The following is a 27,730-nucleotide window of genomic DNA, read 5'->3' as shown; positions in this document are numbered from 1 at the left end:
TAAGTCTTAAGCTTATGAAAGAACATTTTTTTTAAAGGATATACAGTTAGGCCTTCCAGATGCTGCTTCAAAGCTGGGAGACATATCAGTAATGGGGTGATGGAATATCATGCTGTAAATGTTGGGTGACCTGGATAACAAGTGGGATGGAAACAATTATTATAGTAGACAGAGTTAAGCACTAAAGGGCTGCTAAGGCTTTAAGATGCCATCAGTGGTAAATAATGGAGAAGTAAACTGGGTGCCTTTGTCAGCTACAGGATGAGTGTAGACTAGATCTGACAGAGGCAAAGTTAATCCTGGGATGAAAACTGGAGAACTGGAAATGTTAAGAAAATATTACTTCATCGTGCAAGACACTGGGGCAGCCCTTGTCTGAATACTGGGAAGTTTCAAGTCGGATAAGTTTCAGCTGGATAAATTGAAACTGGTATGGGTGGAGAGAAGAGAGAATTCATCAGGCAAATGGAACACCCGTGCTATAATAGAGGTCTAACACAATGCAAGCTTTTCTAGTTTAAATCTTCCCATTAATAAGTCAAAGTAGGTAAAACATAATCAGGATGAATGAAAAAATTGATATAAATGACAATATTTGCACAAGACCCTGTAAGTAGAAACATACAAAAATTTCTTTAGTGTGGTAGAGAAGTAGCTGAGATAATCCTCACAGTGCTGCACTCCAAACCAGTATGCTCAAAACAAAACACGTCCACAACACATCTTCAGCATTTATAAGGAGTCAACTTATAGGCAATTGTGAATAAAATACAAAGAAAAGTTTAAGAATCAATATAATGAATTAGTAGAAGAGAAAAATCCAATAAGACTAATTCCCAAACCTGACTTCTGGCTGAGGAAGTCCTTGAGATAGGAAGCTGTGATAATTTCTGTGGGTTGCCTAGTGCTTGCCCCATCGTTATTAACATTGGACATTCACTGTTTATCGCAGCTCAAGACAGAATTCAAAGTGACTAGATAAGTTTCAGTATGAGCTTGAATGTCTCAACTTATGCTTCTACGTAGATTCAGTAAAGCTAACTTGGTTCTTAGGAGTGTTCTTACCCTGCGTGGACTAATCCACCTGTTTTCTTCACGAAGTACAGGGAAAGCACATGGGTTACAATGTTGGTGCCAGCCAACAGTTTTTGATGCATTTTTCCATAAAACAAAATAGCACTATACATAGAAAGAAACAGCTGATCTAACAAACAGACAGCTGACCAACAAAACAACAACAACAACAAAAAACAAAAAACAAAAAACAAAAAAACAAATAAAGATACAAAAACCAACTAACCAAATCCCACAACTTCTTTTTGTTGCTAATAAACAGATATTCCTGGAATTTTCAAGAAGAGGGGCTTCTTTCCTGCCTGTGGTCTCCAGAAATTGGGGAATTCAGTGTGGAAGGAAAGGCTGTTTTAAAAGCTACGATAAGAAGCATAGAAAGAAGCAGGCTTTGCAATACGAGTAAACTTAGTTCAGAGGAGCATCCAAGATGCTGTGGAATAAGTCAAGATGAGGTATTACATTAGACCTTAATCATGAAATTCAGTTTCATGGGCTGAAAATTGAGAGTTGTAGCAACTCTTTTTGGTACTTTTACTACAGACATGACCACTCTAAAACAACAAATGAGCACAGTGGTGGATGAGATTTGTGTATGTGAAAGGGTATCTAGGAATTAATTTAACACAAGCAGGTGATCATTGTCTATGTAACAACTCTTCCTTGTCCCTTCCGCTAGAGTACACTATCCATTTCTTTATAACTTGTAGTTCTTGCTCAAGTACATAGTGAACAGAAGTGAATATCTGAGGAGGTAATATATATTTTTTTTTCCCCTGGGAAGGGGAAACCAAATTACTATTGAACTATGTCAAACTGGGATCCACTTCTGTCTCCCAAGCCTCCATCTGTGAGTGGCTAGTACTAGCTGTACCTCTCCCCAAAAAACAAAGAAACAAACAAAAAAAAAAGAGACAGAGAGAGGAAATATGTTTTACATGAGGAATTAGGGAGTTACCAGTTTTCAGAAAAACGAGTTCCTCTTCACCCTCTGTGCTTGGAAAATTCATTTCTGCAATTTTATTTATATTTTACTGTTTACTACTTTAATTCTAGATGTTATAGTTATTTATGCAGTAAAAAGTCTTTCTCTTTGTCATTTTCTTGCATTGCACAAAAATGTCCCAAGAACATCTACACAGTTCACTACTGGTTGTGTATATTCTCTGCTCAGTGCAAAAACACATTTCACTGTACATGCAAAGGAGAGTAAAATTCGGATTGCCATTCTGCTCTCCAATGCCTCTGGCTCTATCCACTCTCCAAATCTCTTCAAGATTTATATTTTTATTACTTCTCAGAAAGACCTGAAGTTTACCTCTTCACAAGTTAATTTTTTTTATGTTCCAAGACTTTCCTACTGCTTTGCGCAGTTCAGTTCAGCTGAAATAGAACATTTTAATGAAACAACATTTTTTTTTTCCTTTGTTTTGTAAATCCTAATACTCTGCATGTTAGTAGAGCAAAAATCTTCACTAAATTGCCCACAGTCAAGTCCAAGCCCATTTTTTGTCTTGAGGTAGTGGACACAAATTACTTTGTCTGTAGTTGATCTTTGAGACTTGGCTGCACACCAGGACTCTTGTCCTCCCCCAGGAGGAAGCCTGGAGTCATGGATCCAGGTCCGAGTCTGTGAGGAGAGAACATCTCAAGGAGTACCTCCTATCCACGCCTCACACACAACTGGTGAACTGTCCAATTGGCACAAGTAGCTCCAGCCTTGTTACCAAGTCCCTTCTTCTTATCTACTGAAGGAGTAGACTCAAGCTCCTTCTAAATTCTCCTGTGAACCTCGTCATTTATTCCAACTTGTTCCTCATGCAATAACACAGAAGGTGAAAATGGCATAAATATGAAAACATATGTGTTCTACTCCAAAAGTAATGTTATTATGTACATAGAGTTGTAGAATCCTTAGAGTTGGAATGGACTTCTGAGGGCCAACTATTCCAGCTCTCCTGCAATGAAAAGAGACACCACAGCTAGATCAGGTTGCCAAGTGCCTTATCTAACCTTTCCTTGTAAGTCTCCAGGGATGGGGCAGCAACCACAACACTAGGTAACGTGTTCCAGTGCCTCACCACCCTCAGTGTAAAAGATTTTTTCCTTATATTTTTTCCTTATATCTAACATATCTAACTTAAATTGAACCTCCCTGAGCTTGAAGCCATTTCCCCTTGTTTTGTCACTACAGACACTGCTAAGAGTTTGTCCCCTTCCTTCCTGTAGATTTTCGTTAGATACTGAAAGGCTGCTATCAGGTCACCTTGCAGCCTTCTCTTCTCCAGTCTGAACAGCCTCAGCTCTCTTAGCCTGTGCTCATAGGAGAGGTGTTCCATCCTATGGATTATTTCTGTGGCCCTTCTCTGAACACGCTCCAACAAGTCTGTGTCTCTCCTGTATTGAGCATTCCACATCTGGATGCAGTACTCCAGGTGAGGCCTCACCAGCACAGAGCAGAAGGGCAGCATCATCTCCCTCGACCTGCTGGCCATCTTCTTTTGATGCAGCCCAGGATATGGTTGGCTTTCTTGGCTGTGAGGGCATGTTGCTGGCTGATGTCCAGCTTTCCTTCCACCAATATGCCCAGGTATTTTTCAGCAGGGCTGTGCTCAATCCTGTCATTTCTCAGCTTGTATTCATAGTGGATGTTGTCTCAGGGAGGTACCAGACCTTACACTTGGGTTTGCTGAACCCAGGTTCACCTGGGCCCACTGCTCAAGCCTGTCTTGTTCTCTCTAGATGGCATCTCGTCCTTCTGATGTGCTGACCACACCCCACAGCTTGGTGTCACCAGCAAACTTGCTGAGGGTGCACTTGACCCCACTGTCAATGTCACTGATAGAGATATTAAAGACTATTTCTCCTAGCACCAATTCCTGGGGGCACCACTCATCACCAGTCTCCCTCCAGACATTAAGCCATTGATCACCACTCTCTGGACTCAATCCTGCAGCCAATTCTTTGTCCATCAAACAGTCCATATGTATATGTATTATGTACCAGTATTTGATTACATTTTGTTGCTGTGTGACAGACAGCAGCAGAGGGGCAGTATAACAAAATGGCATCTTACATGAAAGTGCATATGAAGTAAAGTTGTGTCCTTGAACGCGGACACAATTTTCCTCCATGTGGAAAAAATGGCACCCATTGAAATTCAGTGGCACTTGCTGAATGTTGATGGAGACCAAACAATGGATGTGAGCACAGCAAGATGGTTACTGGAGCAGCAACAGTGGAAGTTGTCACCTCCACTGGAGCAGATTTTTACAAGCGCATCATGAAGGCTCTTGTTCATTGCTGATGAAAATGCATGGCTAATGGTGGTGACTATGCTGAAAAATGATGTTTTGTAGCTGATATTTTTCTCTATCAAGTAGTGTTATTGTGCTCATTGCATCAGTTATAGTTTACATAGAAAGAAATGAGGTATTATTTTCAGAATGACCTACATACATTAAAAATTTTTCTATTCTGCTTTAATTTTAATTCTAGTTTGTTTCTTCCTTTGCAGAACTTTTCTTCAATAAGCTGTCTGTAAGATAACATAAAATCCTCAGATCACATATTTTCATCAAGCTATAATATTCAGCAAATCAATTAAAACATTGAAAGAAAAAAATATTCTAAAAATCTCATGATGTCATATTTTTGCTTAAATTCTTAAAATTTTAACTTTTAAAACTAAATTTTTTGTTCTTTAAACAGTTTTTAAAAAATACCCCTGATTTAACTGTACATTTAAATATGTCCAGATTTCAGTAAGCATATGAGCTTTCAATAAAAATACTTCTTGCTCTAGAATTCTCTGTTAAAAAAATAATCTCATTTTATAAAGCTTTTTTCACTATGATTACATTTAAACAACATATGTATTTCATGTAGATTCCATGTTGTCTGACCTGCAAACCACAAAAGGGAAATGATATGGATTTAAAAAAAAAAAGCATATTCAGTAATTTTCAATTATGTATTACAGTACATTCTCTCCAGAGAGCAATCTAGGATAGCGCGTTTTTTGCATTATTCAGAAAATCATCCATGATTAGACTTGTATTCAATTAAAATTTATTTTCACTTACACTAAGAAATTATGTACGGGGTTTTCTCTTTGGTCATGTGATATTCCTGAGAGCACTTTGAAGTTGTTTCATCAGAAAATAAAAGAACCACACAAATACAACCCTCTCCTCATCCAAACCAACCAAACCAAGAAGTACCTTAAATTTCAGCATTTCTATTTCCCTTGTTTCCTTTTATCTATTAGTTTCTTCCTCTTCTGTTATTTTTTACTGATGCGAGCTAGCAGCTTTGGCTCAGGAAAGAACTACTGAAATTATGCATAAACATGGAAAAAATTCTATTAGACTGAAAGCATAAACTGCCTCATTCTTCCCCTGGTCTGTGATCCCTTTTTCTTTAGCCTGCTGTGTCTCCCTGAATGTATTCATTTTCAGAACTGTTAATTGCCATACCAGATTCTCATTTGAAATGTAAGAGCTTTCAAACAAAATAAGTTCAGTCTTCAAACATTTACAGCACCCAGCATCTGGGTAGCAGAGACAAGCTAGGGATGTGCAACAGTACAAATCCAGGCCACACATTTTTGAGAGAAACAATTTGATTCTTCCCTCTTGTCTCCAATCTGAGTGCTCCAGCTGTATTGTGCCTTGCACTGCGGATGTGTGACACAGTGCAAAGGTTGACACAATGCTGGGAAAGCAGAATGAAAGTGAATGGGACTGTAAAACTCCGTCTCTTGGCTCAGTGGGGAGTCTTCAGAGTTTACTTCAGCAGAGAGGAACTCATTTCTAGTTTTCCTTAAACAAAGCAACACAGTAAGAGGAGCAAAACTGCCTCCTCTCCTCTCTTCTCCTTTCCTTTTGTTTTATTTAATCACTTTCTTAGCATGATTATTGTACAGTTTCTCATGCCATGAATATAAACAAAGCAGTTACTCTTCTTGATTCCTACAGGGCAACCCTGTGGAGGATTCCTAGCTGCTTTTTAATATTTTTCTATTAATGATTGCATCTCTCAGAACATTATTCAATTGTTCCCACAAACAGCATGTGTGCACAAATAACATACACTTTCAGAAGAGAATTTCTCTGCTTTAAATGACAGAAGTAATTAAAAGCTACAGGAATCTCAGTTACTCTGTCCAAATAGCTCTAGGCATGTTATAATTTCTACCTATGTCCCTTTAGGTCATTGATATTTTATACTTTTCTAGTATCTGAAGCCCCATGTTGCCCTCCTACTAAACTTTAGTCCCTATTATCATGGATAAGAAACTTTTTATGTCTTGAGAGACATCTGCAGCTGTCCTGAAGGATGCCTGCATTGGTAGGAATTCTTGTCTGCGTCTTGTCATGTAACTTTTCTAAAACATCTTGTACAATACAAAATGTAATCTCTTTGATCTTGAAAACATAGGCTTAGCTTGGAAAACTATATTAAGAACATTGTATTAATGTATATACTTAACAATTTTAAATGCAAATAGATATGTTACCCTGAAATTCCTCACTCCTATTTACCTCTCAGTAAATAGGATTTGACCAGATAGAAGAATTTTCTTGTGGCTGTGGGAAGAGTTAAGCTGTTGAATCATCCAGTATTAGTCATGATCCTAACCCTAACAGTATTGAAACTCAAGCAAAATGTAGCTCATAACCCACCAAAGCCTTATTTCCTTAGAGAACAAGGAAGCCATTACCTAATTTATATAATTTAGAAGCAGTAGCAATCACCATGGCTTGCAGGTGGACAAGATTTCCTTTGAAACAGCTCACAGCTGGGAAAAAAAAAGCAAGGGATCCCATATCAAAGGAGGAGGATATCGGAAAGAAAGTAGGAATTAGAAAAAGGGTAAAAGAAATTGTCACTTTTGCAGAAAACACTTATTTGTTCAGATTGAAGCATATTTCTAGTTCAACACTTCAGGACTCTCCTCGCAGTTAAGAATTGCATGCACATTTATCACACGGCTGGCTTAGAGTGCTGATGGAGAGAAGCAGAAACTCTCCTCACATAGCCATTGAAATACTACAGAAGATTTTGGGTAAATCACGAACTTTTTGATAAATTTTACTATCAGTAAAATGATATTTAACCTCAACAAGATGTTCAGATTGTTTCTTCTGAAACTGTCTATTGGCCATACATATATGCAGGATTAAGCCATGGGCTAACTTAGTTGTTCTGTTTAATTGTGAGCAAAGTCTTGGGCAGTTTTGATAGGTATTGAACAGGAAGCACTCTTCACAGGCAATGTTCAGGCATGATTAGGCAGCAGCCAGTGAGATGCAGAGGAGGATAATCTGAGCAGGTCAGCTGTGCCATGACACCAGCACTATGAGTCAGCAGACAGTCCAGTCTCTTTGTTTACTGGTACATTCATAGACAAAACATACTCTGAGGTTGAAGCATTTGTGTGATCTAACTTCTAGGTTGTTTAAAGATTTTACCTGTCCATCAGAACTGCTGAAGCTGAAAACCTTGGCACTGCCACTGTTGGTGCCTTATGCCCAGCCTGCCTAAGCTCCCTGGCAGCTCCTCTTTTCCATGCTGCAATTGGGCAGGAGACTAGTTTGCCTGAAATTGGAGAAGCACAGATGGTACCAGAGTTCTGTCTCCAAACATACCAGGTGCTTTAAACCTTGGAGTTTTTGTCAAGTGTCTCCAAAAAGCTTTGTTTAGAGTTTTTGATTTTGCTCTTGTCTGCATTTTGGATCTACAGTTTAAGTCTTGAATCAAAAAATTACCTTACTGTTTGACTTGTAGTAAAAGTAGATTACGAAATGTAGTATGGAAGCTAAAGAATGCATGATATGCACAGTTCACTCCTACAATATATGTGCCTTAACAGCTAAGTTTGTATATGCTAGTGTATTTCCTGGTATATACAATTAGATCATAACCTTATTGTTAGAGGAAAAAAAAACATAATAAAACTCATTCTCTGGTTATTAGCACACAATACTTTCTGGCTGTGAAAATATAAGTAACAGAAGAGAAGTAGCATATCAAGATTTCTGTGTTTGTCGTACTTAAATAGCAGAAATGCTACTTTCCTCTCTGCAATTTAAATGATGATTCATTCACCCATTTCACATATTGAATATATAAATAAAACAAAACAAAATCCAGGGAAATTAATATGTTCTTCTTTATAGTAATTGATTTGCCAGTTGGTTTAAATACAAGTTACTTTATCTGTCTATGCAAGCACGCATGCATTCATCAGTGCTTCTTAGTTACTACATTTTGTGACACTTTCAAAAAAACATGGAAAATGCACAAGAACAATTTTGTTCTGTTCACAACATGCCTCTTGTAAAACCTCCTGCTAGAATTTCATTTTATGTGTACATTGAATAATCTACTAAACCCCACCAGACGTTCACTGGCATCAAACTACTTGAGTCTTGGGGTTAATTCAGCTAACACTAAAGGATGCTTAGTCCCAGGAGCAGTCTTCTTTAATCATCCAGCCCCCTTTCTCAGCTAATGGGTACCTCTGTGAGCAAGCGCTTCTCTGTCTAGCTCTGATGTTCCAGCCTGATGATGTTGAAATGAGATGATGCACTCAGGCCTTGTAAATCACAGTGTTAACCTGCTAATTCACTGATTAGCGCAGTGTAGGATATAAAGAAAGCTGGCTGTTTGACTGAAAGACAACTGATAAAGACTGAATGGGCAGAGAAATGTTGGCCTCAATTACTTGCATTCTTGCCAATCTGCAGTGGGTGTGATACTGCCGCTCAGTCCCAGAAACTTTGATGTTAGCCGCTGTGAGAACAGTCTAATAACTTTTTAACCTCATTTGAGGAGAACTGAGGGACTGGATAATATGGAATAAAAAGCAAGGTTCAGACAATTTGGTATACTTTTAAAGCATTCAGAATCAAGAGCTCTTTTGCTGAGAAAATACTCTAAGACACTAATATAAATGCCTACATTTTCCTTGGGTCAGTACTGTCAGGAGACCAACAGTTTAATGGAAAAAAGTGTGCACTTTCTGAAACAAATGATCTTATCAGTAATGATTTGCTAGTATAAATCACAACACTCAGAGTGGAAAATTCAACATAGATAAAAACTTAAGTTCCACAAAATTTACCTATTTAGATTTAAAAAAAAAATAAATTAAATTTTACCTAGAATTCCCAAACACTAAAGAGGATGCATGTTAGAAAATGACACAAAGTGGCATAAAAATTAAACATTATGAAGATTATTTTACTTTACATGCATGCTCCCAAGAGCTAAATAGCTGAAAATCAAATGTGCAAAACAATGCCTACAGCTAGAACAAAATGGATAGTAATTATAAAATGTCTTTTAGAGACTTTTCCTTATTATTCAGAAGTTGGAAGCACAGAATATTTCACTTAAAATCTTTTTATTATGAGATTTCTAGTATGATTTCCCAAATCCAATAAGTATTGGTAAGATTCGGAATGTTAGAGTTTCCCTGTCTTGTGGCTTATCTGTCTAGATATTAACAGCCTGTGATGGATATGCAGCAACCACAGGGATGAGTCAAATGGAGAAATGAATACATCATTAAATAAGATTAATTCACTTGAGACATCTTAGCAACTAAGGCAGGTTAAAATATTCTGTTGTTGCCAAAGACAGAAAAATGCATAAGTAGGCATGGGAATAATGCCCATATTTTGCTAGCTCTAGAAAGTTATTATAGAAAATCTAAACTGACTTCTGTGCTAAGCATTTCAGATGCAGTCAGATGGGAATTACAATAAAAGTACAAACCATTTCTCATTATTGCAGGGTAGAATCCAAACAGAATTAATATCTGGAAATCCCCTGACTTGTTAACTTTCTATGTTTAATTTGAAATGCATTTGGTACAGTTGATATGAAATGGAAGAGCCAAGGCAGCTAGGCTATAAAAGTATTTATTACTGTGCCATGAATAAGTTCAGCTGTGATCTCCAGCATTAAATCACACCATCCCTGGCTTTTTGTTCCCAAAGGCTGTAGATGTACATCTCCTGTTATGTCCTGCAGCATTTTAAAGCGGAAGTACACTTTGTGAAACATTACAGCATACAAATCTGATCAGGATCATAGCTACTTTAAGGAGAGGAAGACTCTGCATTACCTCCACCCACAGGTGAGGTTATCATTTTGGCATTTTCTTTGCTCCAAATGGCAGCAATCATTTAAATATTTAACTGAAGGAGAAAAGAATGGTTCAGAAATATTGACGTGAACTATTTTGAGCTAACCTGAACTGTAATATCCCCAAATGGAAACATGGTTTTAGTTCAATCAGCAGTTTGTTGCTCAGTTTTGGCAAATGTGAGTGGAGAGATTGTGGTAGATAATGAAAAAGTATATTTGGAGAAGATACATGATCACCTGGTAGGAAAGAGCCATGTGCATTCACAATGGTGACTTAAGAGCTTGTTTTTAAAATCTAATTTCTAGACTAATTTTATTCATAACTAAATTGTATCCATTTGGCCTTGGGTTGACATCATCTGCTGCTTTAAATTATTTGTTTGCAGGCCTGCTGTTTGTCTTGTACACAAAGAACAACTTCCTCTCAGATTTCCATTTTACAGGAATAGCCTTGCTGTCTTTGTCATTTCTCATAATGTAAGCTTTATATTTCTGTCACCTGGTGGTATTCCAGCTGTACACCTGCTCCTGTGATGGATTGGAATACTCAGGCTTATCCCTCACATGCATAGAGCTATCTCAATGATCAGTGTAATTTCAAGCTGATCTCAAAGACTGGTGCTTTAGAGATACAGCTGAACTGTAAGTGCATATTCTTTCAAAAATGCTGGGGATGACCAACAGAAATTGTACATTCAATCTTATGTCCTCTGGCTAGCACACAGAAAGAATAGCCTGTTTGGCCTTTTCATTGTCTTCTAGCTAATATTTCTTATCCATCCAACACCGAATCAACATAGAAACTGGAGAGACTGTTGACTGTCAACAAGTTACTCTAACACTTTTTAAAAAGTGACCTTCTTATTTATTCCCAGTATGTGAGCTCATAATAAAGTGCATTTTATGTTTGTAAGTGTATGCCTACACTTGGAGGTAAACCAGAAAGTGCTGGGTTCTGCACTTAGGTGACGAGGTTGCCGTTCGTGCCCAAACTGACCGGCTGACTTGGGAACATTTGAATTATCCAGAGGCAATTTCAGTGATCCCAGTATTGTCATGCTCAGCATTAGGAGGTCAAGAAGGGCCTGGGAGAACTTAAAAAAAAAAAAAAAGAAAAATCAGTACCTTTCAGTTGTCTAGTTCTCAATACTATGTTGACTACCAAGCAGCAAAGTCTGATGTTTTTAACGAAAAAAATACCTTTAAGAACTTTGTTTTGATATATGCATGTTTCTAGATGTCTGAAAAGAGACTTTACAACATGAATTGTGGTGCTCTGTCAGCGCTTCTCAACACTTTGTTTCTGGGCAGACATAAAAAAAGGCCTGAACTTGTCCATGTCCTGGTATCCCCTGCCCAAATGCATGACAAAAGCACTGCCACCCTGCTACCTGCAGACAGAGACTTTTCAGGTACTTGATTAGCCCCGATTCAAAGAAAGTGCATGGGGATTTATCTTGCTGATGACATTTCATTTTCACAGATGTATAGAATTTTTTTTTTTGTACTCAGAAGAATGTGTATATGAAATTTATGTAAGCCCAAAGTGAAAAAAACAGCCTATTGGATCAGATGTTTACTCCCATGGCAAAGAGAAATCCACAGCCAGCAAGTGGTACTCCCAGCATCCCTCCCACCCCTCACACACTGGAAACAAGCAGTATATTCCCACTAAGAAATAGGTATAACCACAAAGTGAGTGTACTCCAGTAATTCCTGAGCTCTCTTTTGTTCAGATTTTTTTACTGTTATGTCTTACAACAGATCTGAGGTTGCTCTATCGGTAGAAAGTTCTTCATAGAAAAGAACTATCACCACTGAGGCCATGGGAATTTGAGACATAACTTATACAAGAATACTCTAAATCTATATAAAAATGATTTGTAGACAAAAAAATGATATAAAACTTAAAGATTATGGGAAAAGTACCTTATATCTTTCATTTCATTATTATCTTATGGGAAGAAATAATCGTAATGGTCCCACTAAAACACCTGAGTAAAAGTTTACTCCAAATATTGGTGTTATATGTAAATTGTGTACATAACTAGGTGCTTCCACAACTGCCCACAGCAGCTCTGTTGAACAAAGTTAAACATTAAGTAAGTCATATTGATAAGTTTCTTCTGGCTGCCAATACCCAAACACACACAAAGGCAAGTCAGAATACTTCCTTAATAAAAAGCCACAAAATAAATTTCAATTCATTTTTTCTAGTGACATGTAGATAAATAACTGAACAAAAATTCTTAAGGAAAAAAAAATTAAAGGATTACCCAAAAGAAAATGCATTTAAGCCCTGTGAAGAGATGTCTTTATGGTTTCTTTTTGTCCTTTTGCGAGATTAAAGAACGTGGTTGCAAGGACAGAGATTGAAGAGAGAGATTCATGCTGTCAATATTTAGTTGTTATATCTTTATTTGATCTTCCCATGATCTTGAATACTTTGAAGTATGTTGCCTGTGAAAAGACACCTATTGTGATTCTTGTGGCCAAGTGGAGCTACAAAAGGATGGCATGTTTCCTGGTACATGTGCCCTCAGAACCTGGGTTCCCTGCATATTTGGACTAGGGGACGGCTTGTGCAACCTTTTTTGGGGCAAACTGGAAAAGGGGCAGTGAAGAGGCCAGGCTATTGCACGCTCACTGCGCACTGATCTGCATGGCCAGTATGCTGGGGTAACTGAATGGAGGAAGAAGGCAAGAGGAAAGAAAGGCTCTATTGATTGGAAAAGGGGCACAGTTGGGCCAGCACAGCTTTATAACAAGCAGGGATGTGATGCTGAACAAACCACACAATGCTGCCACTTCTTTTCTTTAACTCTTTTGCCCAAGCATTTGGAAAGCAACAAGGATCAGCTTTATGGGAGATATTTGAAAACACCTTGTTTCTCGTGAGAGTCTAGCACAGACCTCCCACACCCTTTGCTGTCCAAATAAACTTTACAAGGGAATGTGCTTTACATTCCCTGTTGAGCATGTATAGAAAGGATTGCTTCGGCACAGCCCGCTCTCTGTTGACGACTGTGTTTCCTGTTATTGTGAAGGAGTCATGGGCCTGCCTCCATTTCAGATCTGTGGAGTGGTGGTGCCACAGATGTTTTTTCAGGTGTAACATTCCTGTTGGCCACACAGGCTGTTCACACAAAATAAAAACCACATCTTCAGCTTGGCTCAGTGTGTCTGTTTGCTCAGTGCAGGGCTAAAGCAGATCCTCTTCTTGTTGCAAGGATGAAACCAGGCAATGTGGAAGGGAGCTGAAAACCCTTCCTGTTGCAATAGGAAATGTTCTGAAAACCAAAAATTTCACTTTCTGTGCTCTTTATGGGTCAAGTAGGGCAAAGCGAGAGAGACAGGGAAAAGCGAGTTCAAGAGATGCATAATAGCAAAGGCTTTCCTGTTGCCCAAAGAATGTGGTTAAACTTTCTCCCTGTACAAGATTTATCCTGTTGTGATTTCAAGGACCCTTAAAAAAATGAGCATTTGAGAGCCACCCACGCAAGATAGCATAGCAGCTGCATAACAACACTAATGTGGTTAATGGCTGTAAATACAGTGTAGTATTATGAAAAGGTCACTGTGAGAGTGTATCCTGCTGTGTTACAGCTTGTGCAGGTGCTGTGGGTGTATTCATAACAATATCATGTCACTGATGGCAGGGAATTATTAGATACAAACCTTCCATGTGTCGGCTGGTAGAGAATTTTGCATCCCATAAACTTATTTAACCCCAGCACAAGAGCCTTCACATTACAGCAGCTGCTTTATTTCTAAAAAACTCATCTCCCTAACACTTTGATGTACCATCAGAAATGTGTTTTCCTCTCTCTTTCCAGATCAAATTTATTCTTACTTTGTAAGCATTCTGGTTAGATAGGTAAGAGTGCTTCTCTTTTCTAGAATTATTGTTTTGATCAAATGCAGACTTGCTCGATATTACTTTTATAGTACAATGTGGCAAGGAAAACTATAACCTATGAAAGTGAAAAAGCATTTGCTGAAATGAGGGTTTATTTTATTTTTTATTTTATTTTATTTTATTTTATTTTATTTTATTTTATTTTATTTTATTATTATTATTTTTTAAGAAAAACTGCAAGCCCTGCAAACTCCTATTGAAATGAGGGCAATCTAAGGGTTTAGCTGATCCATTTCTGCATTCTTTCACTTGATTGCATTTTAACAATGGTTCTTCTGTTTGCTGCAGACATTCCTAAAACTGACAGAATAGTCAATACTTCATATTAAGAAGCTGTTGTTAAGTATTGCACATGGGAAAATAAATGGTTATTCGGGATGTTTCTAAAATGTCATCAACCCTTCACTGCTATTCAACATACTTGCATCATTCTTTGGTAAATTCATATGAACAGAGAACTAAGACCAACGTACAAGCCCAGAAAACTATAAAGGAATGCTGAAAAGAATCATGACATTTTCCAAGCATTATCCATGTTTACCTCCCAATTTGAAATTTCAGCACTCATTTTAAGCAAATCTGTAGCTATGGGAAAGTAGTAATGATGGCAGCAAAGTCATAATTATTAATTATCCATAGTCTTTATAATTGTTTTCCCAGAGAAAAGGACATCACTGGAGAAACAACATTCTGGTTATCTCTCTGACTCATTAGAGAATTCACCCAGATGTTATTCAGATGCAATAACTCACAGCTTACACATATACACGCAAACATATGCACAATTACGGGTAGGTTTGTGTACTCATACTTTTGAATACCTATCACTTTTTTACCGCAAGAGATAGCAAGTGAAGTGACTAGATCAAATTGGGCTGGTCACGCAATAAAACACTTTATTTTTATACATTATCACTAATGCAAACATATCATGAAATTCTTCAAAGCTGCTTTATCTACACTTGCCTGAATGGTACAAAAAAATTGCTCAGCTTTACAGGAAGCATCTGTAGATGCTGCAGGGCAGGGGTGAAGATGGAAACAATGGCCAAGTTTCAAGAGAATGATTGAGTACTGGAAAACTGTGAAGTTCAGGCAATGGGATATGCACTTTTTTAGGCAGTCGAAGAGGCTCAGAGCCACTGAGCAGATGACTCCCAAAAGGAATTTGAAGAGAATTAGTGGGAATGGCTATTTCAGATGGCAGAAGGAATCAAAATAGAAAACCAGTTCCTTGGGCCTGAACTGTCTCCTTTCAAGTCTGAGACATATTTCCTCTTTCTCAGATCTTTTGTATCCAAGACCTTTTTATCCTGCCTGATGGAATGCTCAGGGGGTGGGGAAGAAACTGAAGAGCACTCTGCTCCTGACATCTCCATCATTCAGGTGGATGTGGACAAGACTTGCAAATTTTCTGTCTTTTCTGGATTAATACTGCTCAGATATTTTCTCAGCCTATTCCAGTATGTCTTTCAAGACCCATTTGCTTTCTCAGAGCAGCATTCTGCCTGCTCAGGCATCCTCCATTCCCATAACCAGGCACCACTTACATATTTGCTGTCAGCAGCAGAAAGAATGTTAACAAATATAAGATGATAAGCACTGGAAGTAGATCAGAGTGGACTTCAGATACTGACAAAGTGACTTTGTTTTGAGCACTATTATTCACATATTTCCATCATAAATATCAGCAATATCAGAAGACACTATGTGATTTGATAAAAGGCACTCTGTGGAACTAGGTAAAAAAATTTGATAGAAGTTTGTATTTTAGTTCTATTTGTTATAACGCCTTCTGTTCGTATTAGGTAAAACTGCAACAATAAGTGTTCAAAAGAAGTGGCTTTAAGGATATATGAAAATCTGCCTGTTCCACATGAAGATAATAGATACAGCAAGTGTTTGAGCTATACATTTTAAGATTGCTCTGGGAAGCTCAACACTTATATATAAAACTCAGTTTCGGATCAAACAGCAGAAATCCTGTTGGTTTCGTTCTGACAGAATTCTTGCCCTTTCCTAAATTCACTCTCTCATTTGGGTTGTGATTTCCTTTATTTTTTCTTGTCTTTTGTATAGTTTTCCTTCATTTTCTTTTTAGATCCATGGTAATGCACAGTTATTTACAATTGGCCCATTGGATATGTGTTATAGCTACTGATTTTGTAGTTGAAAAATGAGCAAACAAACAACAACAATAAAAACAAACAAACAGAAGTATGCATGTTAAAATCTTCATTTAATGTTCTGATAAACAGAAATGATAATAATATTAATTGGATTTGTAGGGCTTCAACAGCTGTAATAAATAATAAAAAAACAGGTATCTAAGTTTGGATCATTAGGGACCTTCACATCCAGCTGTTGATCAGAAATTTAAGAAAAGATTCGGGAAAAGAAAGGGAAAGGTGAAGGAAGGTTCTGGAGAGGCTTTTGATCTGCTGAACCTCCTGGTTGGCTGTGTGAGATGTTCAGGAATGCAGGTAGCAGCTGGGGCATTCTTTTGCTATCAGTGTCTGTGCCTAGCTACAGGCAAAAAGCAGGGGACATTGTTGTATTGTGAGATATATACTTTATGGTTTTAGAGGGGGTAAGTAATCACTTAGTTGGTACTTAATAAGTCAAGGAGTTTGGGAGTGATAAATTGAATTTCCAGTTATCTATTCAAAAACAGATGGTCACATTTCAAAACACTTTATTACCACCATGCTAGCTTGAAAGGTCAGTGCTCACAGCTGAGGTTTTCTATTGTTTGTGATTTCTGCTTGCAGGCTGAGAGCAATATCCTGTACATTTTTTTAGCCTGTGTTACTAGTCACTTTAATCTGACATAAGCCTGCCACCCTCAATTGGATGCTCTTCTTCTTCCTTTAGGTAAGCATGAAGATTCGTGCAGCTGTGTGGCGATCTGACTCACCCTACAAATGCTATCTCTGGTACCGTGACGGTGCCAATACGCAACCAAGGGTGTAAATAGGACCATCTTTTCTGGTATTTGGTAGCATTTACATCAGATCAAAATATCTGAAGGGTCCTTGGACTGGAATCTCCTTTAGCTTCATGGAAGAATTTGGGACATTCTGTAGCTTTGAAGGCAACAATACTTATGGATTTATTTTATTCCTGCCAAGTTTAATCAAATCTCTGGAAGAAATCTCACAGCATGCAAAGCTAAATAAGAAAAAAAAAAGCAAACTGTGACATCCTTAACAAAACTGTACCTGCTTCTGGCAAAGGCTGTTTACTCTAGCAGATGATCAAGTGCTAAATGAAAGAATTTGGAGAAATCTCATATTAATCATTTTTGTTGGTTTTCTTGCCAAGACAGCAATACAAATTAACTGTTTGGTTGCATCTAAACTTAAGTAGAAAGGAAGAAAGAACATGAATAATAAATTTTTTTCTCTATCCAGGCTGCATTTAACCTCCCAACTCACCAACACATATCTTAAAGTGAAGATTTATATTTATATAGTAACAGAGAAGTTTGTGATGAAGAGTGTTTTTTAGTCATTTGTTTCAAATGCCAATTCTCACTGCTCATTTCTACTCCATCACACCAATTTTACTTCTTCAGTTTTCTCTGAATAATTCTCCTCACCTCTTCTTATTCTGTTTATAATTACTGTAGTATTCTGTGTCACACAATTTTTCAAGCTCTCTCTATCAGGCCCAGACTTGTTCAGCTTTTAAGTTTCAGTCACTTTTCAGACTTTTTGCTAAGTGAAGATTCAAGCATGCAGAGGAGGGGCATCTCCAGGCTGTGCTTACCTACAGCTTCTGAGTCATTTTCTTACCAGACTTTTAGTGTATCCTCTCTGAGGGATGTCTGTACATGAATTTGAGAGGAGAAGCCACATAAACTGGAGCCTCCAAAGAATTAACTCTAGCTAATAGACTGAGATCTAAAACAATTAGATGTTGTGAAGCATTTCAGGTAAGTATTTGTTGCATTGTCAGCAACATCATTTTTCTTCTTTCACAAACAACTTTAGTAGATCCTTTTTGTTAGATGCTGTTAGTTACACACAAGAGGTTGTTGATTGCCAGAAGAGGCATCTGCAGCAACATAGGCTGCTTCAGTTTTTCTCTTGGCTTCTAAGGAAGGGATCTTAGAAAAAAGGGACCTTTTTAAGTTATGTTTATTATTTTATTTTTACCAACTTTGCTAGCAAACAAAATTTTAGATTTCTTCTATCTGAAATAGGATTCTCTGTAATCAACAGTAATTGTTTAGTGATGCTCACTACTACTGTAAATTTACTTGCTCTCTGTCACCTAAAGGAGAGCTCCAAATAATTCATAGGTACCAGGGGAGCCTATGCCCACTGCTACCATGTACAAACCCTCTCAGCCTTCAAAGCACTCTCCAGCTGACAGTTTATCTTTGTGTTGTTTAGTGTCAACAAAAACATAGGTTTTGCATCTAGTGGACTTCCCCTAGGTATCTGTCTGATGATAATTAATTTGTGAATGTTGTTCATAAGTAATGCAGGAGAAATCTCTAACTTCTTCTATTTTCCTTCCCACAGTAAATCTCAGGATCCTTGAAGTGATCTCAATAGGATGATGATTCTTCGTACAGAGATGGATTAAATAGCAGAAATTAAAGATTATCTTTATTCTCCATGTATGATGTTAAGAGTAAGTGTAGTAAGCTCTCCAAGTTTCCAAATTACTTCAGGGAACATTTCTATTGTCTGATGAGCTCCATATCTCCTGTAAATCCTGTGTTTTGGGTATTGATTTATTCTTTAGTATAATTTTCATGACAACTTTTTTTTTTCAATTTGAAGAAAATCTATAACACAAATTGTAAATATATAAATTTCAGATTCAATTAGAACTCAAGTCATTTCAGTATTTGTTGTATGGTGGACTTGAATGCTTTTTCTTCAGTGCTTAAGTACTTACATCTGTACTTTGTTTGCAGTGTCAAAAATGGGAAGCAGCTTTGTTCTCTTGTAGAACTGGCTTTTCTGCATAAATTCAACAGTGATCCCTTTCCCTTCCCTTCCCTTCCCTTCCCTTCCCTTCCCTTCCCTTCCCTTCCCTTCCCTCTGTTTAAGCAAACAAGTTCCAATTTGGCAGTTTTTTGTTTTTGTTTTTTTTTTCTTCAGGTGTCTATTCATTAATCATTGTCTAAGAAATACATCTCAAGGCTTATGTCTGAAGACAGCTGTAGTCAAGTAAGGACCTTGATTAACTTCCTTTCTTAGTTTGAACAATACATTCTGTTATCCGTTTCAGGGTTTTGCAATGCCTAGGTTTTTAAACTACTATTGAATGCACTATTATTATCTTAGAAAACACCAGGAGTATGATAACATCTTGCAAAGTTATTTATATTTGTGTATGGTAAGTGAGAAATGAAATTTTAATGTAAAAGAGTAGGAGTTTATGGTGCATGTACTGTTTTCCATGATGCCCAGTATTCATAATTGTTATATCCTGGAATACAAAGGCGTAATTTTTCATTTCTAAAGTAAAATTCTTTGACATTTCAAAATAAATTTCAATTGACAATTTTTTTTTTCAATGAAAAAATTTCTAATTGAATCCATTTAATTAGCATGATTTGAGTCAGAAACATTAGAAAATCTTTGTATTTGGAACTATAATTGTCAGCCGTAACACTTTGTCAATCATTTCCTGGAAGCTTACTTTGGTTTGCAAGTAATACCTCTGACAAACTACTCCAGATTTTGGGAGAAAATCTTTTTGCAAAATTCAATTTACAGATTTTCTCTCTGAGTAAATAATTTCTGTCTTTCTATTTACTTGTATCAGTATTTTCTCCTTTTATCTTATATGAGAGGATTCAGTGATAGAGGTGTTGCTGTATTTGTTTAGAGATAGCAATATGCTCAGCTTTGTACAGTGTTCAATAGCAGACACTGTCCTAGAGAGCTTAAAGTCTATACTCCAGTTAATGCTTTCTTTCAGTCCCTAATAATTCTCAAGATTCTTTTACTGTTTTATCTTAATATGCTTCGTTTTTAAACTAACAACTGAACAAATCAGTGTGATTTCTCTCTGTGAAAATAATCTGACAACAGGTAACAAATTAGTCTCTTAAATTTGGAAACACCTGCAGGCTCAATCCAGCATTCACTGAAAAACAAAGGAAGAATCCCATTGTAACTATAACCTTGTATACTTGCTCCCTGGTGGTGCCACTAAAGCATATGCAGGCACTCTGGCTGTGACACCTCTCTTCTCTGTATCTGCAGGGAACAGGCGAGTTGTGGCAAATTACTGATGCTCTGGTTGTGAATGAGTCCTCTCTGGATAAATCATATCTGATGCTTTGGTGAATGTACACATGCGTTTTGAAGCAATGAAGTGCATGTCTCTTCAGCAAGCCTCATTGTAATTCTGTGGTGTATCTTTTCGCTATCAGGACTGCCAGCAGCAAGGTGAAGATGACTGTGATCTGCCAGTTGAATGCTGAGCATATGGAAGGACATCCTGTGCTAGGAACAAAAGGACAGTTAAGAAGAATGAGGAAAAAGCAAACTTCAGCAGGAAAGCTTTGTAGTCCTTTGGGCACTGCTAGTTTATTTTGGTTGTGGATAATTTTGTGTTTGTCTCTTTAGTTACTCCTTTCTAAGAACAACATCAGCCAACATTGAGCTGTGGTGCTTCAGGTTCTTTTCTGGGTTAATCTGCAGGTTTAACTTGTGGACTGGCACGAGGACCATCTGTTTAGTGTAGTTTGCAGGCAGAGTGAAGATATGAATGTTGTAATTGTCGGTAATTCACTAAATAGAGAAGGCAGAGAATGTAATTGAATTTCTGTGTTTGTACTGATGGACATTTTGTATATATGGAGTTGTTCAGTTGAAGCTTTGTTTTTCTCTCTTTCCCTTTCCCTTTTCCTTTTTCTTTCTACTCTTGCGAGTGGTTATGCTGCTAATTTTGTTCATCTTTGAGAGTGCTTGTAAAGAATGAAGTCATCATACCTTTGTTTTGTATGTAGTGATGCGGAGAAAAATTTCTGGTTGTGCCTTCACTGTGTTTGAACAGTGAAATGACTTACAGATTTAGTAAGAAATGGAGACATTCTCTGTCACCCAAACTTCTTATGTACTGTTGTGGTGAAAATAGCTTAACACTCTGAGAAAGGAAACATTTTGTGCTGTATTTGTACCTCCACATTTCCCATCCCCACAGCTTATACCTTGTGCTGACACTAATATTGCTTCCTCCTTGGCTCCATTCTCATTCAGTTCAGTCACTGTATATAAAAATTTGCTCTTTGCTGTTCTGTAAACATTTCTTCACAAGCAACAGCATGCTTACATGTGTTTCATACTGACGCAATACCCGATATTACACTTACTTGACAAGGATCCTAACTGTTGCATAAGCCAGAGCTGCTTTGCCTTGATGTGTTCCTGGACTGCCTAGCTAGCTCTTAGACTTTTTTCTACACTTCTGTTTCCATCTTCTCCATTATGCATAGAGTGCGTTACTGTAACCTTACTGACTTACTGTTTTCACATGTTCATTTGTTTTTCTTCAATTTATTCATATGGTTTTTTAAAAATGTAAATCATGGCTCATTAAAAGAAGAGAGAAGGAAATGTAAGAATATCCCAAGAGGTTCAAATCCCAGGGCTAAAAGGCAAAAAAAGGTACAGAACTGCTGCATAGAAGTAGGTTGCCTTCTCATATTCTGCACCAACTCATGTCAACACTAAAGAAAAAGATATCAGATTCATAATTCACAGAGATGCCCTAGTTACTGACCTTAATGTATGCATCACATTCTTTAAATTCTGACTTTACTAATAATCTATCTAACTTTTCATCATGAGCCTTACTTTATCTGTAAAGGGACAGCAAACTGGAAAAGAAATTGTAGCTAAGTGGAATGCGTGTTTAGGACATTTGAAATACTCTGGAGCACGCTGAGAAAGAAAAAATGGAAAGGTTTGTAAAAATTTGTTGCCTTTAAAGAAGGGTCTTTCCAACCTTGATTTGGTATTTTCAGGTCATGTTGGAAGCCTCTACCTGAAACTACCACTATCTGAATCTCTATGAGCTACAATTCACAAACTCAAGCAGACATGAACAACAATTAAAAGCTCTGAAGCTCTGAATCACACAAATTCCATGTACCTCCTCCTTACTGCAGATTCAGTGTAGCTGATTTTGTAGTGTCTCCTTCAAGAATTACCAATTTATATTTGTACTGTTATTGCATATAGAGGCCTGAGTCTATGCTGTGGTGAGTGGGGACACATGAGAAAAGGAGAGACTGCTGGGTCATGGTGGGATTCTTCCCTGCTATGCAAAACCATGAATTGTAATTCATGAATCACAGACTTACTATTAGCAAGCACATCAAATTTCACAAAATACAAAGAAACAGATGGATTTTAGAACATTCCAGGCAGAGAAAAAATGAGAAAATGGCTTGCTATCTATCCATCAGACCTTTCTATCTGCTTCTCAGATCTTCCTGCCCAATTAGATCTGCTCTCTAAGCTGCCCCTGTGAGTGTGCTACAGTGTCTTTTAGTCATGTAAACTCATTGAATGATATATATTTCTTAATACAGTTCACTAGATTGTGTAGATTTAATCCAGATCAGACATGAACATGTGATTCCAACCCTGTAACGTTAGCAGGAGAATGTGATGTGCATGCTGGCTTTTTGCTCTTAGTCTGGTTCATGCTGGTTACAAGAGGGCAGATTTCTGACCCAGCATAAAGCTGGAGCAGCACAGACAGACAATACCTGAGGCAACATCAGGTCTGCTAGGACAAAATTACCTATTCAGGGCTGTCTAAACAAATGTGAAGTGGCGGAGTGAGTTTCTAGTAGTCTAATGCTTTGTGCTATGCAGCTATGCAATTTTGTACTCAATGCTAGTTTTACAGATGCCTTGAAACAAGCATTGTGTGCCTTCATACTTGATTTATCATCTCATGGTACCACTGCTTTGAAGAGTACAGGAGGCAGGTATTAGCTAACACTATACTTTTTCTCTGCAGCAAGGTATAAGGCAATTTCAGCTCAGCCATCAGCATAACTGGATCTGCTTATTGATAATGTCAGAAGTCAGTCTGCAAGAAAAGGGGCTCTATACATCTGTCTCTCCATTTTTTTTTAAAATATAGGTGCAACTTATCCATGCCCATATGCTTAGCAGTCTAAATTCAGTCAATATTGAAGATACATAAAATACACTGTTCCCTTATATTTGTATTAAAAAGTTTCAGGTGTAGTATAGATGTTTCTAGCTGTTGTGTGACCCAAACTACAGCATTTAAAAAAAATACAATTCATAGTTTACAGAAAGGATGCAGAAAGAAGAACAAACAAGTTAAATCAGGCTCTGTTTCTTTTTTTGGGGGGAACATTTTATTTGAAAGAATCTTATTTTCTTCCCACCTCTTCATTTTTGACAGGTGTCAGTCAAGTTATAATCCAGACATAAGAACATTATCATTCTCCACCCCTTTTCTGAACTATTTATACATGAAAGGAGGAAAACACGCTGTCACTGAAGATGATAACTGCCTAATAAGTTGTTCTTTATTTGTAAAAATTCATTTTGAAAATCATGCAATAGAAGAATATACTTAGTAGTAAATCTTTACAGAAATAATTTCTTATCTTCGCTTATTATTACAGTAAAAGGTTGTAGGTTTTTTTTGTTGTTGTTATAATATAAATTACATTCACTTGCTTCTTTATAACTTAGCTATACCTTCATTCGGTCAGTGCAAATGGTTTCTGAGGTGAGTTCAGAATAACACAAATACACTGCTAGTCACCTAAATAAATAGACAAGACAAATTTCCTGATTAATCCAACTTACAGTGCTATTATCCATAGAAGAAGTTCTTTCATACATGACTAATCTGAGAATGATTAATCTGTTCAGTAAGAAATACTGCAGTACTGTCTGCAATAACCATTTATATGCCTATCCTGCCATACACACCTTCCACCCCAGGGCACCTAGACATGGACTTATGTTTGTGCTACTGAATGCTACTTGTGTTGTAGACTAAATACTAGCTGTATAATTTAGCACTCCAATTCCTGCAGATTAAAGCACTTTGTGCTAGAGTCATGTTGCTGTTTGCAGACAGCTGTTTGTCTGTCTTTTGTAGACATATGAATGGAAGAATAGAGAGAATTTCAGGAAACTAGTTAGCCCTGCCCATTAAGTTAATTGACTTTTTTAGATTGAAGGCAATTTGAACACCTTTTAATCCACACCTGGCCATCCCATCTCATATAGGTTTTGTGATGCAATTTTGGGGGACCTACTCACAAAAACATTTCCTACTCCTCCACCAGAGTATGGAATCAGACAAAGGTGGGAATAGCACTCCACAGCCGCTCCCTAAGAGGCCAATGTGATGAACAGCCCCAGGGATCAAAATTTCATCACAGGGTAATCAGTATTTAAGGTAAAATTCTAAAGTAAGCTACTTGGACCTGAATCAAGTCATACCCAGAGAGGCAGAGAGCTGGGATGATTCTGCTGATACGTCCGCAGGGGATTTGTAAAGTCCTCTACCTCTAACAAGTCTTTCTTTCCATTTGACACCCTCTCACCTATACACTAATGCTTTTTGGAGCTAGGTGAGAAATGAAAAAAAGTACACCTGTTTGCACTTTTTAACATTAGTAGTAGGAAGTATTATGTAAAGTGACTACTGCAAACAACTGGAAGTTTAGCTTGGCAAATGGCAGGCAGTCTCTGCACAATGTTGTTGCCTGCATAGGGAAATTCCTAGCATGACTGATTCAAGAATTTAACATAGCTGACACCTTGCTGAAAAAAAAGATAGATTCAATTTCCAAGCACCTATTTTTGAAATATAACATTACTGAAGAATTTAAGCAGTGTATCCAAAAAGGAAAGAGTGAAGAAAAAAAATTCCTTTCCATATTTCCGACATCTTCATTTTATGAGAAAGCTGCAGTGGTGAGTTCAGTTCCTTTCTACATCAAAGGACAGCTGTAACCAGTTCTGGAAGTGGGTTAACATGTGATAATTAAGTGACTTTAAATATTAATCATCCTATTTAAAAGTAGCATTGGCAAAGAAATAGATCCCAAAAGAGAAGTAAAATTACATTATAAACACTATTCTGTTAAAAGGGGACCTATTCAAGTGCTTTCTTTGAAGGCAGATGAGAACTTATCCAGTGTCTGGGTACATTCCCAGGGTGCTATGGGGAGATGAATTTTTTTCATAATTTGACAAACTTCTTCCAAGACACACAGTGCACAGATTTAAAATGCATTTTTCCTGTCGTGTGTCTGTGTTTATGGGTGAATACCATATGGACTTTGGTCTGGGCTTTACTCATCTGAAAAGCACTGGGAGAGGGCTCCGTGTTTCAGTTAACTGTTTCCTGTCATGCAGACAAAACATGTTTATGTGAAGGAAGCAAAAATGACAAAGCTATGTCAAAGTAAACAAGTGCATGACTGAAATTTCATTTCCTCAGGGTTTGGAATATTTTCATTGTTGTTATTCACATCTGGATAAAAAGGACGGATTAGGTATCACAACTGTTAGCTTCAGCTTTTATCAGGGAACTGAAGCTTTGAACTGTTTACATAATTTGAAAGCTAAGCTGAGCCTGAAGGCAGCAATCAACTTAAAGATTCGTCCTACAGTAGTGTCTTGACTGTTAATGTTGAAATGGAGCGGATGTGCCTGATTGACACAAAGTCAGGCAAGGCCTTAGTAGGGATTCTGGAAACTGATAAAAATGATAGAATGTTTTTATAAAATTGTGCTCTCTTGTACAGTGGCTAAGGGAAGAAGTGGAAATATTCATGTAGATCAACTTGGATGGGTGTGACTTTGTACAGCCTACCCTCCAGTGCAGAGGATTGACTGCAAATTTTCTCATAGAAAACTGAAGTAAATAAAAATACACTGTTTGGTTAAAATTGGAAATTTGTGCATTCAGCCTTCTAGGTTTTTTGAGGGGGGGATGTCTTATTTTCTGTGATATAAGAAAGTTAGTTCAATCCTGAAGATGCTGTTTAAGCTAAATCCTGCTGTTCTTGTGCTGACATTTAGTGAAATGAATGTTGTATTTGGTTCTGTCTTTATTCTTTTTTTTTTTTTTTTTTTTAAATATTCATTGACTTTAATGAGAGTTTTGTAAGGGCTGAATTAAACTAAGTAGAAACATCAGGACCTAACTAAGATACTGACTTCTCCCACGTCCTTAAAGCTCAGGATACTGGAGTTCATTAACTCTTATAAAACACAAATGGTCGTACTGCTGAGTACTGGTAAACAGAAAGTTACATAGATGCATTAGCTTACTTGCCTTCAATTTCTGTAATGCCTGGTAAGAAGCTGTTTCTCTGCATAATTTTGTACATCCAGCTATGACTGGAAAATTGTAATCATGTAATCTACTTGTAGGGAATTTGCAGAACTCACAGGTCCTCGACAGCGTCTTGAGCTGGGCAGGTGATCATGCACGTAGTCCCAACAGATTGAAGAGCAACAGAGTGAGCAATGAAGTATGCTCCTGTCCCTACTGTGCCACATGTAGAAGTGCAGGGGCAGCAGTGAAGGAGTTATAGCATCATTTTACATCTAGTAATGGATTGTCACACTTGGAAATACTTATCTAGCTAGCAGAATTAGTTCCCAACATTATTTCCCAATTATATTTTAATCTGATGAATGATAATGTGAAGACTTAGTCTCCCAGGGAAAGCACTTTTAGAAGATACAGTGCCTATTTGTCAAATTTTCTGCTGGTATGTGCACCATTTGTTGTTGCCTATGTATACAGTATTTACTTGCAGGAAAGTGCTTTTTCTTTGCAGAGAAATAACCATTTGAACAGCTTTCTGCTCCAGCTTAAAAAAAAAAAAAAAAAAAGCCTGCCTGCATTTTTCTCTTTCTAAGAACAGATTATTAGGGCTACAATATTCGTAAGAACATTTGTCTCTGTTCCATGAATTGATTGCAATTGTTTAATGTGATTTTTGGTTTTTGTGCATTACTAATTGCAGTCTTAAGTAACCTTTCTTGTTGCCTTGTTTGAGACTTTTAGCAGACAGTGACCAGAATAATAAAACTGTATATTGTCCTAAGCAGATTCACTCCTAAACAAACTGTTCCTCAAAGATTTTCAGAAGGCACCAGCAGCTCTTTAAGAAGGAACAGCCTACAAAAATGTTATTTTTCACAGTTAAGCAGACTTTGGTCTAAAGCTGTGCAAACAAGCCTCTGAATCTTTGTCGCTCTCAGGGACTGTTTTTGGGTGTGTGCTGATCTATAAATCAAAACCATTTGAAACAATGTAAAAGAAAATGTTTTAAGAAAATAAATACAAAAGGAAGTGTTTTTCTCTTCTCCCTCCTGCAGATCAGGATATGTTCCAGAGAAGCCAAAGGCATTACAGAGATGCAAAATGAGAGTATGAGAGAGGAGGTTTAAGAGTGCCTGATCCAAATTCTACTGAATTAGTGGCAAGTTTCTCCTTGACCACAGTGAGTTTTGGATGAGATCCCAAGCTCTGATTTTGGCAGTAATCTTGGCTACCACATCACAGTCCACTTCA

General features: G+C 37.4%; 1 long non-coding RNA gene across 1 annotated transcript; it reads left to right on the top strand.

Moving 5' to 3' along the window:
* Positions 1-19,247: 19,247 nt before the first annotated feature.
* On the top strand, positions 19,248-26,244 carry LOC128082426 (uncharacterized). The gene is made up of 2 exons (XR_008207672.1): positions 19,248-19,341; positions 20,556-26,244. It is a non-coding gene; the product is annotated as an uncharacterized LOC128082426 (long non-coding RNA).
* The last annotated feature ends 1,486 nt before the right edge of the window (positions 26,245-27,730 follow it).

The sequence above is a fragment of the Tympanuchus pallidicinctus genome, unplaced genomic scaffold, assembly GCF_026119805.1.
Source record: "Tympanuchus pallidicinctus isolate F22 unplaced genomic scaffold, pur_lepc_1.0 scaffold1, whole genome shotgun sequence".
NCBI classification, from domain to species: Eukaryota; Metazoa; Chordata; class Aves; order Galliformes; family Phasianidae; genus Tympanuchus; species Tympanuchus pallidicinctus.
Note: the sequence above shows the minus strand (reverse complement) of the source record. Positions and strands in the feature narration are given on the sequence as shown.